The sequence below is a fragment of the Portunus trituberculatus genome, chromosome 47 (genome assembly GCF_017591435.1).
Source record: "Portunus trituberculatus isolate SZX2019 chromosome 47, ASM1759143v1, whole genome shotgun sequence".
NCBI classification, from domain to species: Eukaryota; Metazoa; Arthropoda; class Malacostraca; order Decapoda; family Portunidae; genus Portunus; species Portunus trituberculatus.
In genome coordinates, this window is record NC_059301.1 from 18,652,254 (window position 1) to 18,672,253 (window position 20,000).

At 41.6% G+C, this 20,000-nt stretch overlaps 1 protein-coding gene and 1 non-coding gene across 3 annotated transcripts in view; both read left to right on the top strand.

Moving 5' to 3' along the window:
- Positions 1 to 20,000, top strand: part of LOC123520665 (nephrin-like) — a 351,273-nt gene that overhangs the window by 130,310 nt on the left and 200,963 nt on the right. The window lies entirely within an intron of this gene.
- Positions 2,067 to 2,148, top strand: Trnas-uga. Its single transcript has one exon. It is a non-coding gene; the product is annotated as a tRNA-Ser (tRNA).

Genomic DNA, 20,000 nt, shown 5'->3' on the forward strand with positions numbered 1-20,000 from the left:
AGAGAGAGAGAGAGAGAGAGAGAGAGAGAGAGAGAGAGAGAGAGAGAGAGAGAGAGAGAGAGAGAGAGAGAGAGAGAGAGAGAGAGAGAGAGAGAGAGAGAGAGAGAGAGAGAGAGAGAGAGAAAAGAGGCATAAAGAGAGAGACATACAGACAGACCTCATTACTACATTCATCAACACCTACCTTCTACAATAGTTTGAGCGGAAGAACACTGCCAATACTTTTACTATACTACCAGCGATGACCTACAAATTACAGGCAAATGAGGAAAACCATGATAAACACAGTCCTATTTTTCCTTTAGTATCATTTCAGCGTTCTTTAGATTCGGAACATTTTCAACCCTCTTCTATTTGTACACGTGACCTCAATCCAGATTATACTATCATCCAGATCTACTGTATTCTGATCCAGATGCCCCGCCCTTCCCACCCACTCTTAAATCTGCATTGTGAAAATAGAACGTGGGAGTCCCGTTTTCAGACCATAACTACAACAATGGGTCTCCAGGCACCGTGGGACCACAATTGTTACGCTAATCCTGTCTCTCAACGTGCTTTTTTCGTGTCTGGCAGGCTATTATTGTCACATTTTTTTTGTTGAAAGGTAAGAAAGAGGTACAATCATGGAAATAGACGTCAAAATATATTCTCTTCAAAGGCTGCCTCGTGGAAGGATGAAAATTGCAGGGTTTATATTTCTACACACACCGCCTGATTTTACTTCAAATATTAACAGCGTCTTGATCTCGACTGGAGGAAACTCGTGGTGTTCTGAAAACTGGTGGATGTACTGCCGCCGACAGGGAACAATTACATCTCAGAAGGGAAGTAGCCTGAGGGAACCACACACACACACACACACACACACACACACACACACACACACACACACGCTAATCTGACCCTACTTTACCCATTTCATAACGCAAAACATGATTCTACGTATATTTCTCAAAAGTTACCCATTATATAACACCACCCCATTCACTTTCCTCCCTCACACGTGTCCTCCTCACCCTGCTGGAAATGTGTGAGTCAATACTGCTCTCCCCTGCTATCCATACACCTTCCCTCCCTATTACCCACTTTTCCTCCTCATTTGCACACCCGGACTGCCTGCATGCCTGACCTACAGTACTATTTAACCAGTATTTTCACTCCTTTACAGCTTCTATCACGAATAAACCCTGGAACAGATGACCTTTCTTTGTTTTCTTCGTCTATTTGTACCTCTTTCCCTTTTCCCTTTCACGAATTTGGATAGCACCATCTTTTAAGAATATTGCAGTGGCCAGGTCTATACTTCTCTTCAAATTCCCCAAAGAAAGTAAATAAATAAGAACGATACACGTAAGGAAACAATCTCTACTTTGTTTTTAACTGTACCTAATATTCAGTGAAACAGAGAAGGAAGTTGAGGACTCTCTCTAGCTTCCCTGGAAACTGCTTAACGGGGACAGCTGACGTGAGGAAAGGAGACAGGTAGGAAGAGAGAGAGGAAGATGGAAAGCTGAGGTGGTGGAATGTGTGGACGAAGGGCAGTGGAAAGGTGGAAGGGAGTGGTCAGGTAGGGCGATGGTAGAGTGAATTTGGTAGATAGAGGACGAGAGGGTGTTTAGAAATGATTGAGGGAGGGAGAGACGGAGGGAGAGAATGTGAGTGCAGAGAAGGAGGAAGGGTATTATGGTGCAATCAAGGAGAGAAAGGAGAGAAGGAGGGAAGGAGTGTGGTGGAGTGTGGAGCGAGCAAAGTGAAGGTGGGAAGATGGAAAAAGTAGTGGTAATTGGTGAGAGAGAGAGAGAGAGAGAGAGAGAGAGAGAGAGAGAGAGAGAGAGAGAGAGAGAGAGAGAGAGAGAGAGAGAGAGAGAGAGAGAGAGAGAGAGAGAGAGAGAGAGAGAGAGAGAGAGAGAGAGAGAGAGAGAGAGAGAGAGAGAGAGAGAGAGAGAGAGAGAGAGAGAGAGAGAGAGAGAGAGAGAGAGAGAGAGAGAGAGAGAGAGAGAGAGAGAGAGAGAGAGAGAGAGAGAGAGAGAGAGAGAGAGAGAGTATGTGTGTGTGTGTGTCCAGCTGCGGTGTCCGAGTGGTTAAGGAGATGGACTTGAAATCCATTGGGCTCTGCCCGCACAGGTTCGAATCCTGTTCGCAGCGCATGATTTTATCAATTGTTTGGTGAAAGCGGTCTTTGTCACTGGCTTCAGTAAGTGACCCCCACCAAGAACAAAGATCACAGGCGGCGTCACCACCCCAGCCACCACCCTCACCCTCCACACCAGAGCCATCGCCCGCCGCCACCCACCGCCGCCGCCGCTACACCTCACTGCACACCCGCTCGCTCGGTGCCCTCACTTTTTCTGAAGCAATTGCTGGGTGTGAGAGGAACAACTTGTAACGAAATGTGTTATGTTGAGTTGGGGTATCCATCACTGAAGGAACCTTTTCCAAGTAAGCAGAGAAGGTTTTTCCAGATGATCTGGCAAGAACGTGCAAATATGACCGATGATCCTTTAATTCTTGCAATCAATGTGACTCTTAATGAAAGGTACACTACAAAAACATTTCTATTGGACTTACTATTCCATCACAAAGATGATATTGCCGGAGGTATGGAGTCCTTAAAGCAGAATATTTCTTTTTCATACTCGTCAAGAAAAATAACTGATATGGAAATAAATCCTGATTTGTCAGTACACGATGTAGGCATGGAGTTAGAGAAGACCTTAGGATGTCATTTAGCCGCTTTCGCCTGTCAGCCCACTGGCTAGCTGTAGAGGTGGGCAGGTGGAATAGACGGAACGTGGCCGTCTGCCACTGGAGGAGCGGTTATGCCCCTGCGGAATGGTACAGACAGAAGATCATGTCATAAAAGTGTCCCTTTTCACAGCATATCCGTGACGCATACAGCTTAACCGGAATTTATGATTTATTCTGCGGCACATTTGATAACATAACTGTATGCTCCATTATAAATTCAGTTATTAATTTGTATTCTCAGAATTAGCCATAGTCTCAATCTATCCTTTACACATGACAGACCATATATTTTGTTTTCTTTTTCTTTATATATTTAATAATGTGTTTTATATTTTTTTTCTGGTTATATATTACTTCACTGTAATACATATTTTTCTTTGGCAACAAAGTTTAACCTTTTGTGATTTAGGTAATTCATGATTATGATCTAGGATGGACCCAAAATTATTGTAATCTTAAGTTAATGTATGTTGTTGTGGTCAATAAAATCTATCTATCTATCTATCTATCTATCTATGTGTGTGTGTGTGTGTGTGTGTGTGTGTGTGTGTGTGTGTGTGTGTGTGTGTGTGTGTGTGTGTGTGTGTGTGTGTGTGTGTGTGTGTGTGTGTGTGTGTGTGTGTGTGTGTGTGGAAGAAGAAGAGACATGGATGAAAGGATGCTATGGAGTGTATGGAATGTATAGATGGAGGGAGTGAGCGTGGGCAAGAAGGGTGAGATGCAGGAGTCTTGGGAGGATTGGGGGCGAGGTGTCTCCTTGTTTCACTCGTCTCACGTTTCTGAGCCTTGTAAGCGGCAATGAAGCAGTGAGGGGCGAGTAAGTGAAGGACACGAGGCGGCGGTCTCTAAATTGGGCGAGAAGAGCCGGCTTTATGTCCAGCACGCATTCACAATTACTGCAGTTATGTGCCATAGTTAACTTGTGATGACCACTGCCCCTCACTCGCTAATCATCTTAAGGAGAGGAATATTGCGTCTTTTCTTTCCTTCCTCTTCTCTTCTCTATATTTCAGCAGGGTTTCTATATTGTATGAAAAATGAATGAAATAAAAAGAAAATAGGTAGAGGAACAGACAATGAGCTTCGGAGTTGACTCATTAGCCCTTTCAAAACAGCGACACATTTTCATCTTGATTTTGGTGTATGATCAGATGATTTTATTTGCATTAAGAAGGTTCTATGGAGGTCAAAAGATTAATGGGCTAAAGTCTTTACCATTCTAATACCAACATATGTTTCTGAAGCTGTATAAAATCACCAAACAGTAACCAGCATGAATATAAAAACGCGTCATGGTACTGAAGGGGTTAAGCATAAGTACAGCAACATCGTGGTCTTAAAGCGCCATTGAAGTGTCGTGAGGTGCGAGGCAAATACATGAATTACTGGGAGCTTCGATTTACTGTGTCGCTAAGGTGTGACATCGTGCTCGATGTACCAGGTGTTGTGACTGCATCGGTAATAATCTTGTACGTACTAAACACACTTCCAGTAACTCACGGTCTTGGTGTAACCGACTGCTGGTGACATGATGAACGACCTAATCTGATTAATACCCATATCACGACTCCATGCATCAGAGCCTGGAATGTGCGCGTATGTTTGCTGCCGAGGTCTGATGTTGTCTACAGTAGAACACTTCATAAATATTGCTAGAATATCATTGACTTTTATACTAAGGAATAAAAAATTCAATACTTTCATCACACATTTGACCTGTTTCATAATGCACGCCTGGAGCAACGGTGTGTACGTGCTTCCTGTCGGCAGCTCTGGAGGGATGAATTCTGACTTGGAAAGAGAGTATGTGATATGTTATTTGAAGAAAGAGGCTGCCGTGGTACAGTGGAATCATGCGCTTTTTGGGGTCCGAGGGGTCTCAAAGCGCACGGGTTCGAATCCTGTCCACGGTCCCAGTGGACAGGATTCGAGGTTGGGTTTCCTCACTCGGGGCAACGGTTTCCTAGCGGGTGGGCTTTGAGATAGGAGGTACCCCAAAAAGTATCCCCTTTAGCCCATAAATTCCCGTGAAAAGCCCACATGATATAAAAAAAAAGAAGAAGAGGAGAGAGAGAGAGAGAGAAAGAGACCGTGATAAAGAAATAAACAGACAGCAGGTGGAGGTAGATGCAAGGATTCCCTGACCCAAAACCACCGACAGAACCAGAACGACACACAGAACTTAAGCCACTTGTGTGAAAGACTGAATATGAGCGAGACAGCAACGATACCTCAACGCGCTAACGCTTGGTGAGGGAAACTGATGCGTCACATGACCACACATTCAATACAATTACATACCTTAATCACAACACAAACATACATCAGCACATTTTAAAACAATCATGTAATCAGGCAGCCAATGTCATTACCTAACAAATACGCAAGGATTTAAAACAATTGCACTTAATACATAGACATGGCGACACATTTAAAAACAATTATATATTCACGCATTCTGCACAACTTCTTACATATTTCATTAAGGTAAATACAAAATCTCACATTTAGAATAACTGTACAAATGCTTTCAACACAATTACACACACACACACACACACACACACACACACACACACACACACACACACACACACACACAACAATAATGATAATGATAATAGCAATAATGGTAATGATAGTAATAGGAATAATAATAATAGTAATAATAATAATAATAATAATAATAATAATAATAATAATAATAATAATGATGATGATATAATAATAACAAGAAGAAGAAGAAATAACAACAACAACAACAACAACAACAGCAATAATAATGATAATAATAATAATAATAATAATAATAATAATAATAATAATAATAATAATAATAATAATAATAATAATAATAATAATAATAATAATAATAATAATAACAATAATGACAGTATTAACTTTTATTAAAATAGTAATAAATAAAACAATGAATAAAACACCCAATCACAGCAAAAGTAAGAAAGAGGTAGCCTCCAATGCATTATACTCGTGCCAGCAACAAGAGGCGGTGCACTGGAACACGTTATAACACGGTCTGCCGAGCGCCGCCCTTCGTGACGCAGTAAACCACCTCAAACACTGACAAACTGACCTCCGAGCCCCTAATTAGGAGGGACATCAGCAGGCAAACAGGCGTCTAACTCCGCCGCTTACTGCTCACTTATGCTACCCACGCACATGGAACCACTTGTACAAAAACCCAATATTCTTCTTTGTTTTGTGATTAAGACATAAGAGTAAGCATAAGTGTTCCCTATATTCTCTTGCTTTATTGGATAGTTCTGTCTCTGGGATAGTTCTGTGCATTTAGATAGTAGTAAAGAGTAATATTTTTTTTCTCATTTATTTAAACATATAGATAAAAACAAATGTTCTTCTATTCATTGTTCAGTACTATAGAAAATAATTATAAAGTTGTCACTGCCACGCAGACCTTTAAAGAAGAAGGTTCTGTGTGTGTGTGTGTGTGTGTGTGTGTGTGTGTGTGTGTGTGTGTGTGTGTGTGTGTGTGTGTGTGTGTGTGTGTGTGTGTGTACCTATCACTCATTTGTCGATGATCACCAGATTCTAATAATTACTTTTCCTTTTAAAAATGAGGAATTTAGTACAGCATTACCATTAGGAATGATTAAACATACATATGCTAATCAAGTACAGCTGGACGGGATGACACCCTCGGTAATGTCCACGTGTATATGTAGAGAAACTCCAATAGTGTTTTTATCTCTGGTTTATAAGCCTTTTCATGTTTTTTGCCCTTTTACACTAATAATGATAATGATAATAATAATGATAACAATAATAATAATAATAATAATAATAATAATAATAATAATAATAATAATAATAATAATAATAATAACAATAATAACAATAATAGTAATAATAATAAAAATAATAATAATAATAGTAATAGCAACACATGAACGAGTAAGTGAAGCGGCATCTTTAATATTTCACCTTCCAAGCTGAGATGAGCCGTGTCAGTGAGTGGCGCGGACACAAACAGTCTGAGGCACAAATATTAATGAACCAGACACAATAAACTTAGCCTACAATTTTTATCTATTTATTTCCAGAATTTGATCGGATGAGACAACAGCCTCAGAAGTCTCGCAGTTACCAGACACTTGATGGCATTAGCTTCACAACCATTCCAATTCCAGGGGAGTTGTGTTGATGTCAGCGGTGTTAAAGTTTTCAAGGTCTCTGGTAACTGACACAGGGAAATATATACGAAGTGCACGAGTGGCTAAGAGCAGAACGACACTTTCATCCTTCATCCAGAGAGTCAATCAAGGTTTCCTCTCAACGTAGCCTTTGACTGGGCCTGACCTGACTTTAAAGGATATCTTGAGCTGAGATCCAATAAGATGCAAAACTGTCTGTGAACGGCGATGGACTTGCTGGAAAAATGACGAAAGTGGCATCTGTCAACGCCTTCACCTCTCATAGCATAGACGACCACTTCAAGGCATGCATGTCACTCTCGAATCTTTCATAACTGTTTCCAGTGAATATCTGTCGTCAATCATTGAATAGTATTTGCACGGATTTCAAACACACAGGGAGTTGTTGATCACCTTGCACTACGGAGATCTTGCATTGTTTTGCTTATGTTAACCCCTTCAGTACTGGAACACATTTTTACCTCGAGTTCTGAGTGTGATTAGACGATTTTATTGACATTAAGAAGGGTCTATAGAGGTCAAAAGATTAATGTCCAAAGTCTTCACTATTTTGATTCTCGACATAAATTTCTGAAGCTGTATAAAATCAAGTAATAACCAGAAAAAATTATGAAAACGCGTCATCGTACTGAAGAGGTTAAGTGATTCATTCGAGGTCTAGCAAAAAGGTATGTAAGTATATGTATGTATATGTAACAGTTGCCCACAAATTCGTCGTGAAAATAAGTAAAAGTTCTTAGCCACCCCTCACACACGCACATCATCATTTTTCCAAGGCAATAACATCGCATATAGCAATTTTCTGAGATAACTGGATTTCCAGGCGCATCAAGCAGTCATGAATCTTTCAGCAGCGCGACGCGGGACATTGGCGTAGCGTCGCACGACGTTCACAAAGATACGAGGTTTAGAGAGAAACTGAGTGAAAAATTGCACTCAACTTGTGAAGCTATCTACTATGCGAAGCTTGTATGAGGACAACATTTCAACACAGTACCTTTTAATATGTTCAAAATAAACGACAGTATACACTATTTATTCGATGACTAGAACTTATGATGCAAACCACATACCAATGAGATTCCAAATAAGAAATAAAGAAAGAAAAACAAACGATTCAACCAATTCATTCATTGATTAACTAACTAAAACTTTCCAGGGCACAAAACATGATCACATACCACCAAACATACATAAAACCGCGAGCAGCATGCCTCACTGAAACTATTATTTTTCTACGCTTGTGTACTTACCAGAGGCAAAAACAACACAAACAAAAACTTTTAATATTTACATTCCATTAACACCGCTGCTCGATCTCTTACTTTGGGAGGATAATGAAGGAAGCTTTAATTATTCGTAAGTGTCTGTCAGGATGCAAGATGAGACGTGCTATTGTATCATAAGTTAGTCGCAAGTAAAGAGTAAAGTCTGTCTTGCTGGAAGCGTACATGGAGAGTTCTGAAGTGTGTGTGTGTGTGTGTGTGTGTGTGTGTGTGTGTGTGTGTGTGTGTGTGTGTGTGTGTGTGTGTGTGTGTGTGTGTGTGTGTGTGTGTGTGTGTGTGTGTGTGTGTGTGTTTGTTTGTTTGTCAGGGGCATTGAGGGGACAGCTGGCTTTCAGTCTCGTACACGGTTGAAAGAATTAATGTTTTCCACGAGAGTTGGACGTGATGTGTGTGTGTGTGTGTGTGTGTGTGTGTGTGTGTGTGTGTGTGTGTGTGTGTGTGTGTGTGTGTGTGTGTGTGTGTGTGTGTGTGTGTGTGTGTGTGTGTGTGTGTGTGTGTGTGTGTGTGTGTGTGTGTGTGTGTGTGTGTGTATTATTTTACGAGCATCCACCACGGTTCACACTGAGCTTGCGTTATGTAAATACTTGTGTTCCGTCAGTGTCAGTGTAATAGTTTGTGATTTTGTACATTATTGCCAGATTGAGAGAGAGAGAGAGAGAGAGAGAGAGAGAGAGAGAGAGAGAGAGAGAGAGAGAGAGAGAGGATCGATGTTGATTTGTAGTTTAATTTGTGTTGTGTTTCGGACGAGTCTTTGTGTGTAAATTGTGTGTTATAAATCTACTCGTGGTGTTAAACTTACTCTGATCTGATGTTTGTTTGTGTGTGTGTCCATGTGTTCGTGTGTGTGTGTGTGTGTGTGTGTGTGTGTGTGTGTGTGTGTGTGTGTGTGTGTGTGTGTGTGTGTGTGTGTGTGTGTGTGTGTGTGTGTGTGTGTGTGTGTGTGTGTGTGTGTGTGTGTGTGTGTGTGTGTGTGTGTGTGTTTACAATTGACTCGTTAATTCCGGATTCTCCAATCTGTCTCTACACTTACTACTACTACTCCTCCTACTACTACTACTACTACTACTACTACTACTACTACTACTACTACTACTACATTACCATCTCGCCAACATCTTTTCCCCTTAGCAATTCCAAACATCCTAATACAAAATATCAACAGCAAAATACAACAAAAGAAATCTCGTGAATTGTCTGTATAACCCTTAATACTCTGCTCCAAGGCTTTACGTTCTCTCTTGCCTATTTTAAGTTACGAGGCATAAAATGAGGCTCGTTTGACCTCATATACCTGGGTTAAAAGGAGAAGAATTTTCCTTACATCTATGCATTAAACATTTAACCTCACTTCATTTATATTCATGCTCTATTATTCTTGCTTCATCCCTTGGCTCGAGATCCTCTGTCCACACGTTCAAGTCTCTTCATTAACTTAGCAGAGAGAAAAAAGAGTTTACACTAAAATTTCTTCCTCTTCCTTCCCTCAGTGCAAGCAAGCTAAGCCTTTGTAATCCCTCATCATAAGGCAGCGCTCTCCCCGCTTCGGAATCGTTTTAATCGCCTCTCTTTATTTTCTATTCTCGAGAATGTTTATTTGTCTCCTTAATCAGATTAGGCAAACCTCATTACGATTGCTCACTGCTCTCCTGATCTTGCGATGGACGTAATCAGCCCCTCAGCCACTTTTCCGGACATTAAGTTTACGTTCCTTTCTGTCAAAGTCCTCTGGAGATTAAACGCCTTCTTATATCTGTGCTAAGTCGCTTTCCTCTTTACTTTCATTAATATTGTCAATTACTCTTGCTCTATCTTATCATTTGAACTGCACCGTATGACCTCTGTTGCTGCGATGCCTTGTGTTACTCATCATCTGCGTCTCTTTTCACTTCCTTTAGCCAGTCACTCAATCAGTCAGTCAGTCAGTCGAACAATCATCATCCAATTTGATGCTGCCTGTCGTCCAGTATCTTTCCATCTGTCTCAATAAAGCCAATGACTCCCATCCATAGTTCCTAGCCTTCACAAAAAAAACTATAAAAATACTAAAACATACGGCCATTTTTTCTCAATATGGGAAGAAATATCAAGATTCAGAGTTTTATCTTTTATATATTACGGTATATGTATGTGCATGTATAGGTTTCCAGGACAGAGTAGCTCAGTGTAAAACCGTACGTACTTCTGAGGTCGCTGGATCGAAAACACGTTCTACTATTACGCTGCACGCTGCATGATGTTCACCTCTACTATAGGTATGTAAAAATATACTAAAAATATAAACAAACTCGTTAATAAACAAAATCTTTCTTGAAAATATATAACCAGCGGAAAATAACAAATCATGATACTAAGAAATCAGACAATTGCATACACATAAAGAAGAGAATAGTATATAGTTTATTGACGTGTAGGTGAAAAGAAGTTATGATATGAAATAGTTAAGTTAGAAGATAGATACATAGACAGAGAGAGAGAGAGAGAGAGAGAGAGAGAGAGAGAGAGAGAGAGAGAGAGAGAGAGAGAGAGAGAGAGAGAGAGAGAGAGAGAGAGAGAGAGAGAGAGAGAGAGAGAGAGAGAGAGAGAGAGAGAGAGAGAGAGAGAGAGAGAGAGAGAGATGTGCTACTAGTATATTTTTTTCCTTCATTCTTTCAACTGGGAAAATTTTTGATTTTAGACTTATGCACTAGTTCTCTCTCTCTCTCTCTCTCTCTCTCTCTCTCTCTCATAACACACATTACCTTTGCCTCCCACACCTGGACTCACCTGTAGGAAGAGAAAAGCATGTTAATCACCACTACACACAATCACATTACTTCACACACACACACACACACACACACACACACACACACACACACACACACACACACACACACACACACACACACACACACACACACACACGTTTCAAGACTCATTACTACCAGAGATCCTTCCTATATTAAAGATAAAATAAATAAAAGAAAGGCATCCAGAGGCCAAGCGGGGAAAAATTATGCACGAGAACAAAATATAAGCTAATCCTATACTAAGCCCAAGTTTAATCCTTTTTACATGTAACAGTAATAGTATAATTTTTTTTTTTTTCGTCCTTTTTTTCACATAATCACTCGCAGTTCAGAATATCCATCTTATCTTATTTCTTTTCCTCGTATGGCATTTTTGGTGTATTATTATTTTTTTTTATCAATTTTGTGTTGTGTAAGTAAGTGTGTATAGGAGGTCATATATAAACGAGTCCTAAGATGTGTGTGTGTGTGTGTGTGTGTGTGTGTGTGTGTGTGTGTGTGTGTGTGTGTGTGTGTGTGTGTGTGTGTGTGTGTGTGTGTGTGTGTGTGTGTGTGTGTGTGTGTGTGACAGGAGACAGTGTGTAGTGGAATGTAACCTGCTGGAGGCTGGCGGGTGTACGCTTTATAGTATATACGTTAAGTTTATTGTATTTGTTGTAGCTTAGTGAGCCGAGTTAGTCCCGTTGCTCAAAGGCGTCTGCTGTGTGTTACCTCGAAAGTGGAGCTGCTAACTTCCCAACTTTCCAACGACCGTAACTATTATCACTTTATCTGCTACTACTACTAATACTACTGTTACTGTTTCTTCTTCTACTACTACTACTACTACTACTACTACTACTACTACTACTACTACTATTACCACTACTACTACGTTAATGCTCTTTTTCATTTTTTTATCGTCATAATCATAATTTTCAATAATCTTCCATTACCTCTTTTCTTCCTTGAATGCTAGTTTATTGTATTATTATTACTACTAACTACTACTACTACTACTACTACTACTACTACTACTACTACTACTACTACTACTACTACTACTACCATCACAAATCCTCCTTCTTTTGAAGACACGAAGTACCGTCTTTGTTTAGAAAGACCACCAGAGGAAAACTTAGTAGAAGAAACTCTTAATTGGATACAAATGAGAAACACGTTAGTTGAACAAAAAAAGGGGGGAAGGGAGAAAAAAAGAGACAGAGGCAGCAATATATCGGCTTTAGGTTTAAGGATTTGAGACGCACAATGGTTTACAGTGTCATTAGGAGAGGTGTGGGTGGGCGGCGCTCGCTGGTTGGCAATGGATGAAACAGTTTACACATTCAAACGAGAGAGAAGAGAGAAAAAAAAAGTTGTATTGTGCGTTTTGCAATGCCTTCTTTGTGAGTCTCCTGTGCTGTTGACTTTTTTTCTGAGTTTGTGCAAATAGAAGGTTATTGCGATTACCAGAGAGAGAGAGAGAGAGAGAGAGAGAGAGAGAGAGAGAGAGAGAGAGAGAGAGAGAGAGAGAGAGAGAGAGAGAGAGAGAGAGAGAGAGAGAGAGAGAGAGAGAGAGAGAGAGAGAGAGAGAGAGAGAGAGAGAGAGAGAGAGAGAGAGAGAGAGAGAGAGAGAGAGAGAGAGAGAGAGAGAGAGAGAGAGAGAGAGAGAGAGAGAGAGAGAGAGAGAGAGAGAGAGAGAGAGAGAGAGAGAGAGAGAGAGAGAGAGAGAGAGAGAGAGAGAGAGAGAGAGAGAGAGAGAGAGAGAGAGAGAGAGAGAGAGAGAGAGAGAGAGAGAGAGAGAGAGAGAGAGAGAGAGAGAGAGAGAGAGAGAGAGAGAGAGAGAGAGAGAGAGAGAGAGAGAGAGAGAGAGAGAGAGAGAGAGAGAGAGAGAGAGAGAGAGAGAGAGAGATTAAAAGCAAGCGTAAAGTAAATGAACTAATGCATTATCTCAACACCACGTTATTAGGACACATTTTTCGTCGTGAACTTGCGAGGAAAGAACTTAGCTGAGGTGGGCGTTGAGATGGAGGACGCGCTGCGATGGAGAGCGAACCCAGAGGAATGAAGGGAGAAGTGGTTACAGATAGGAAATTTAGTTTTTATTTTTGGTTGCTCTTTGTTGTTGTTGTTGTTGTTGTTGTTGTTGTTGTTGTTGTTATGTTCTACCATTACTGCTACCATTATTATTACTACTACTACTGTTACTACTACTACTATTACTACTACTACTACTGTTACTACTACTACTACTACTACTACTGGCACTGCTACTGCTACTGCTACTGCTACTGCTACTACTACTACTACTACTACTTCTACTATCCACATCACCAACACATACTCACACATCCCGCTCACTCATCCACCCTTACTCACACACACACACACACACACACACACACACACACACACACACACACACACACACACACAAGGGGAAAGCCACGAGTATGAAGCAGACAAACGAGGGGTGAAACTTAAATAATGATGCTCCCTCACTCTGCTGCATCTTCCTGAGGTGGTCGTTAATCATTCCTTACCTACGACCCCTAAATTAAAGAGTGTGATTACTTTAATGGCCTCACCTGTCTCCCTCCAAAGCCAACTAATTATGCCGAAGAGCACCTTAATGAAAAGTATTATGTTTTATTCCCCCTGCTAATGGCTCAGGTCGAGGTTGTGGTGGTGGTGGTAGTGGTGGTGTTGGTGGTGGTTCTGGTGGTTTGGTTGAGATAGTAAAGATGATAGTTGTTGTTGTTCTTGTTTTTGTGGTGCCGGAGTATTAATGATAGTAGTAGTAGTAGTAGTAGTAGTAGTAGTAGTAGTAGTAGTAGTAGTAGTAGTAGTAGTAGTAGTAGTAGTAGTAGTAGTAGTAGTAGTAGTAGACAAGACAAGAAAAAAACAAGAAAAAGAATAAGAAAAAGAAAACGAAGAATAAAAAAGAGAACAAGAATAAGAACAAGAAAATAAGATGATAATGATATAAATATTACAAACTCGAATAATAATAATAATAATAATAATACAACAACAATAATAACCTCACTGCTATCACACTTATTAACATCAGCATCAATTAGTGAAATAGAGAGAACACACACACACACACACACACACACACACACACACACACACACACACACACACACACACAAGATGCTGGCGTGGTGAGAGGGATTACACAACTTTTTTTTTATGTTCTTTTTTCACACTGACAGAAAAAAAAAAATACAAAAAGCAGCTCACATTTCATCGTAACTACAACATTTTAAACGGAATTTCACACCTACATTTTTATAACCCAACAGGAAAAAAATAACAGAAAAATAGGGAAAAAACTGAACTAAAAATAAATAGAAAAAAAGGAAAAAAATATATATATAACACGGGTTTAAGTTTCAATCCTCAACAATATGAAAAGAGACGAAAAGTAATGTACAAAACGCATTTCACCCAGACTTCAATCGGGGAGAGAATGTAGCCGTGCATTGACCGATAGTGTGTGGAATGTGTTGGGCTGAAATCGTAGCTGCAGGAATGATGTGTGTATCCCTTCCACTTCCTTTGTTAATACCGACCAAAACGAAAATGGAGAGGCAATAAGTCTTTTTTTTTTTTCTATCTCTCTTTAAATACTCTCGGATCTGTTTAACCCTACACTATAAAGAGATTTTTTTTATTGTTATTACCATTTCTTAATACCGTGAGCAAAACGAGAATGTGCGCATGAATACACTAATGAAGAGGAAATAAGTTTTTTTTTTCTCTCTCTCTCTCTCTTTAAAGGCTCTCTGATCTGTTTGACCCTTCACTGTAAAGACATTTTTTGTTGTTGTTAAAATCCTTTCTTGATACCCTGACCAAAACGAAAATGTGAGCTTTGATACTTTTAAAGGAGAGAGAATAAGTTTTTTTTCTCTCTTTATAGAACCACTGATATGTTTATTCCCTCATTGCAGAGACCCTGATTTGTTAATACCCTTTCTTAATACCCTGACCAAAACGAAAATGTGGGCTTTGATATTTTTAAAGGAGAGGAAATAAGTTCTCTCTCTCTCTCTCTCTCTCTCTCTCTCTCTCTCTCTCTCTCTCTCTCTCTCTCTCTCTCTCTCTCTTTATAGACTTACTGATTTGTTTATTCCCTCATTGTAGAAACCTTCCTTTGTTAATACCCATTTCTAATATCATGAAGTGTATTGAAATGTGGGGATGAATATATCAATGGAAAGGGAATAATTTTTCTCTATTTTTAAGCTAACTGATTTTTTTTTAACCCCTCACTGTAAAGATCTTCTTATGTTAATACCCTTTCTTAACTCCTTCACTACTGGGACACGATTTTACCTTGAGTTTTCGGTACTATAAGACCATTTTATTTGCATTAGGAAGGACGTATGGAGGTTAGAAGATTAATGGCCACAGTCTTCACTATTTTAATCTCCTACATGAGTTTCTGAAGCTGTATTAAATCACCAAATAATAAGCACAATGAATATGGAAACGCATCATGGTATTGAAGGGTTAATATCATGCACAATAGGAAAACGAAGGCATGAACGTATCAATTGAAAGAGAATAAGTTTTTTTCTCTCTTTTTACAATCACTGATCTGTTTAACACGTCACCTTCCTATCTTGATATCATGAAGAAAAAAAAATTTGTGCATTTGTGGAAAAAGGGGATATATTTCTCTTCTTTCTCAACGAACTGACCTCCCTTCACTGTTACGACCTTCTTTTGTTAATATTACAATAGTTTATATTTTTTCCCATATCCTTTCTAACAGAGCACTAAGAAAAAAGATGATATAACAAAGGAAAAAAAGGGAAATACATTAACTTTCTCACCTTTACTAGACTACACAGCCTCTACACCAGCCTATTTCTTTTACTCGTAACCTTCAAAGCATTAAGAACAGGCTCCCATGGATACAAAGAAGGAAAAGGAAAGAGATCGTTTTTCATCCTTTCTAGGTTACATAACCAACAAGACCAGTAAAAATGAGAGAGGACTATGAAAAAGCGATACGTGATTATGAAAAAAAAAATATCTAGAAGTTAAAGGGTAAAAGGAGGAGGAGGAGGAGGAGGAGGAGGAGGAGGAGGAGGAGGAGGAGGAGGAGGAGGAGAAGGAGAAGGAAAAGGAAAAGGAGAGAGAATGGAATGAGAAAGAGAAGGACAAGGAAGAGAAGCAGAAGAAGAAGGAGGACGAGAAGGAGAAGAACGAAGAGGAGAAGAAGGAGGAGGAAGAGAAAGAGGAGAAGGAGAACAAAGGAACACTAAGTAAGGACAAGAGGAAGCAAATCTATTGATCCCCAAGAGATTGTTTGTTGCAACTATTCCATCAACCATGCAGTGAGAGAACTAGGACAGCAGTGAGGAGGAGGAGGAGGAGGAGGAGAAGGAGGAGGAGAAGAAGGAGGAACAAATACATAAATAAACAAATTAATATAAAAGACAAAACGAAAGGAAGACACAGAGAAAGACAAACACAACCAAACAATGACGGGAGATAAAAACCAAACACAGACTGGCGAGAGTGAGAAAAGGAAAATAAAAAAAAAAACACGTGAATTAAAAAGAAAAAAAAAATAGAAAAACAGAAGAAAAAAAAATCAAGCACATCTCGCAAAGCAATAGTGAAATAAATATAAAAAAAAACTAAAAAAAAAAAAAAAAAACGTGCAGTAATGTAGTGTGGCAATGAAAGATGATAAAAATGTTAGGGAGAGCCGAGGCAGCGAAGCGAGAGAACACAAGTTAGACCGGTACAGCTGAAAATCGGTGAATTATTGAGAGAAAATGAGGTAGAGAGAGGAAAAAGAGAGAGATCATTTTGTTACGAGAGAGAGAGAGAGAGAGAGAGAGAGAGAGAGAGAGAGAGAGAGAGAGAGAGAGAGAGAGAGAGAGAGAGAGAGAGAGAGAGAGAGAGAGAGAGAGAGAGAGAGAGAGAGAGAGAGAGAGAGAGAGAGAGAGAGAGAGAGAGAGAGAGAGAGAGAGAGAGAGAGAGAGAGAGAGAGAGAGAGAGAGAGAGAGAGAGAGAGAGAGAGAGAGAGAGAGAGAGAGAGAGAGAGAGAGAGAGAGAGAGAGAGAGAGAGAGAGAGAGAGAGAGAGAGAGAGAGAGAGAGAGAGAGAGAGAGAGAGAGAGAGAGAGAGAGAGAGAGAGAGAGAGAGAGAGAGAGAGAGAGAGAGAGAGAGAGAGAGAGAGAGAGAGAGAGAGAGAGAGAGAGAGAGAGAGAGAGAGAGAGAGAGAGAGAGAGAGAGAGAGAGAGAGAGAGAGAGAGAGAGAGAGAGAGAGAGAGAGAGAGAGAGAGAGAGAGAGAGAGAGAGAGAGAGAGAGAGAGAGAGAGAGAGAGAGAGAGAGAGAGAGAGAGAGAGAGAGAGAGAGAGAGAGAGAGAGAGAGAGAGAGAGAGAGAGAGAGAGAGAGAGAGAGAGAGAGAGAGAGAGAGAGAGAGAGAGAGAGAGAGAGAGAGAGAGAGAGAGAGAGAGAGAGAGAGAGAGAGAGAGAGAGAGAGAGAGAGAGGCAAAGTATGCTGCCTGGCTCCGCTACAAGAGGAACCCGACTCGGCGCAACAAGGACTTGCATAGGGCTGCATGCAGGAGGATGGTGGTAACCAGCAAGTGGGCCTTAAAAAAGTGGGAGGAAAGCCTGCGCCGGAAACTGTGTGGCACTGGCGTAGGAAACAAAACTTGGTGGTCCCTTGTTAAGGACAAACAGGAACTGGCCACCAAGAATCCATCCCTCCCTCAGCAAGCAGGACGGTACTGTCGCCACCAGCAGTAAGGAGAGGGCACAGTTGCTGGCTTCCTTGTTTGCTGGAAAATGAAGGTGGGGAATCCACAGCAGCCACCGCCTCAGCTGGTCCAGCAATGTGAGAAGACTGTCACCATGGTGGAGGTGACGCATCAGCAGGTGAAGCGATTATTGCGGGGCTGGACACACAGAAAGCTACCGGCCCTGATGACATCAGCCCGCACCTGCTGAAGCGATGCTCCCAGGAACTGGCTGCCCCTCTCACCCAAGTTCACAACTTGTGTACGGGAAAACGTCTGGCCTTCAGTGTGGAAGGAGGCTCGAGTAGTTCCTGCACACAAAAAGCTCCAGGACGGACCCAAAAAACTACAGACCCATATCCCTGTTGTCAGTGGTGGGTAAAGTGTTTGAGAGGGTCGTGGCAGAGGTGGTGTGTAGCCATCTCAAGGACAATGCCCTCCTCTCAGACCAACAGTTTGGGTTCAGACCTGGAAGGTCAACCTCCGACCTAATGATGCTTCTCACCAGGCAGTGGCAGGACGCCCTCGACGACGGCAAGGACACTATAGTGGTTGCTTTGGACATAGCTGGAGCTTTTGATAAAGTATGGCACAACGGATTACTGGAAAAGCTTCGTGCTAAAGGCATCCAGGGTGGCTTGCTACGACTCCTGGGAAATTACCTGCAGGACAGAAGCCTCAAGGTGGTTGTCAACGGGCAAACATCTGAGTCCCTGCCTGTGGAGGCATCAGTGCCACAGGGTTCAATTCTTGGCCCACTCCTGTGGAATATCTACGTGGATGATCTTCTCCAGCTACTGCCAGGAGTCAAGGCCTATGCTGATGACTGCACCCTCTCCTATACCTATCCACGCCAGGACAGTGGGCGGGCTGCTGAGGCCATCAATCAGCAGCTACGAGTGATAGAGGAGTGGGGTGCTCGCTGGCAAGTGACATTCGCGCCGGAGAAGACACAGGCAATGGTTGTCTCGGTCCCCAGCCGCCATGGCAGCAATGGCAGGAAAGTTGTCTTTGGCGTTGCTGCTCTCCCACCCAAGATGACGTCAAGATACTTGGAGTGGAGGTGGATCGAGGGCTGAGGTTTGACAGCCATGTCAAATCCATTGCCAAGAAAGCCTCTCACAGGATCTCCGCTCTCAGAAGGATCGCCAGTTTCCTCGACAGGAAGGGGAGACTGCTGCTGTACAAGGCACAGGTGCGGCCCCACCTTGAGTACGCAGCTCTCCTGGATGTCCTGTGCCGCCACACACAGAAGGAGACTGGACAGCATCCAACGCCGCGCCATACGGCTAGTAGATGCTGCAATACCACCTCACCCAGAGCCTGAGCGTCCTCTTGATTCACTGGAACACCGCAGAGATGTGGCGGCGATCGTAGTGTTCCATAAGGCACAGGTGCAAAGAGTGCCACATCTGGCAGGGCTGCGTCATCCTCTGAGAGTCACCGCACGGAGCACGAGAACGGTGCTCAATGGTGGTGACGCCGTAGAGGTGCCGCGATCCCACGGGTGTCAGCATCAACGCACCTTCGCAGGACGCGTCTCCAGGATGTGGAACTTGTTCACGGCCGCGGTGCCTCACGTCCAGGAGATGAACACACACAGTGTCAAACTGATGGCACATAAGTGGAGACAGACACTGCCAACTCCTCTGACACTCTTTGTGACGTGACACTCAGTGTAGTGCAGTGCGTGAATAGTGCTAGTGAAGTGAAAAGAACAGTGCTCCATCTTGTATATTATCTATTTTTAAGTCTTGTAAATATTGTAGAGAAATAGATTGTAGTACCCTTAGAATAGGTAGCACACGACAGTGCGCCTTTGGGTACATGTTCAAAGAGAGGAGACAACAAGGAAGGCAATTGGAAAAAAAATGAGAAAGAAAGAAAGGGAAGAAGGAAGGAGGGAATAAAGGAAGGAAGGAAGGAAGGAAGGAAGGAAGGAAGGAAGGAAGGAAGGAAGGAAGAAAGGACGAAAAGAAGGGAGGGAGAGGAGATGAGAACTAGGAAAATGAAAAGGGCAATTGGAAAAAAATGAGGAAGGAAGGAAGGAAGGAAGGAAGGAAGGAAGGAAGGAAGAGAGGAAGGGAGAGAGAGAAGGAGAAGAAAACTAGGACAAGGAGGAGGGCAATTGGAAAAAAAGGATGGAAGGAAGGGAAAAAAGGAAGGAAGGAAGGAAGGAAGGAAGGAAAAAAGGGAGGGTGGGAAAGAGAGGAGAACTAGAACAA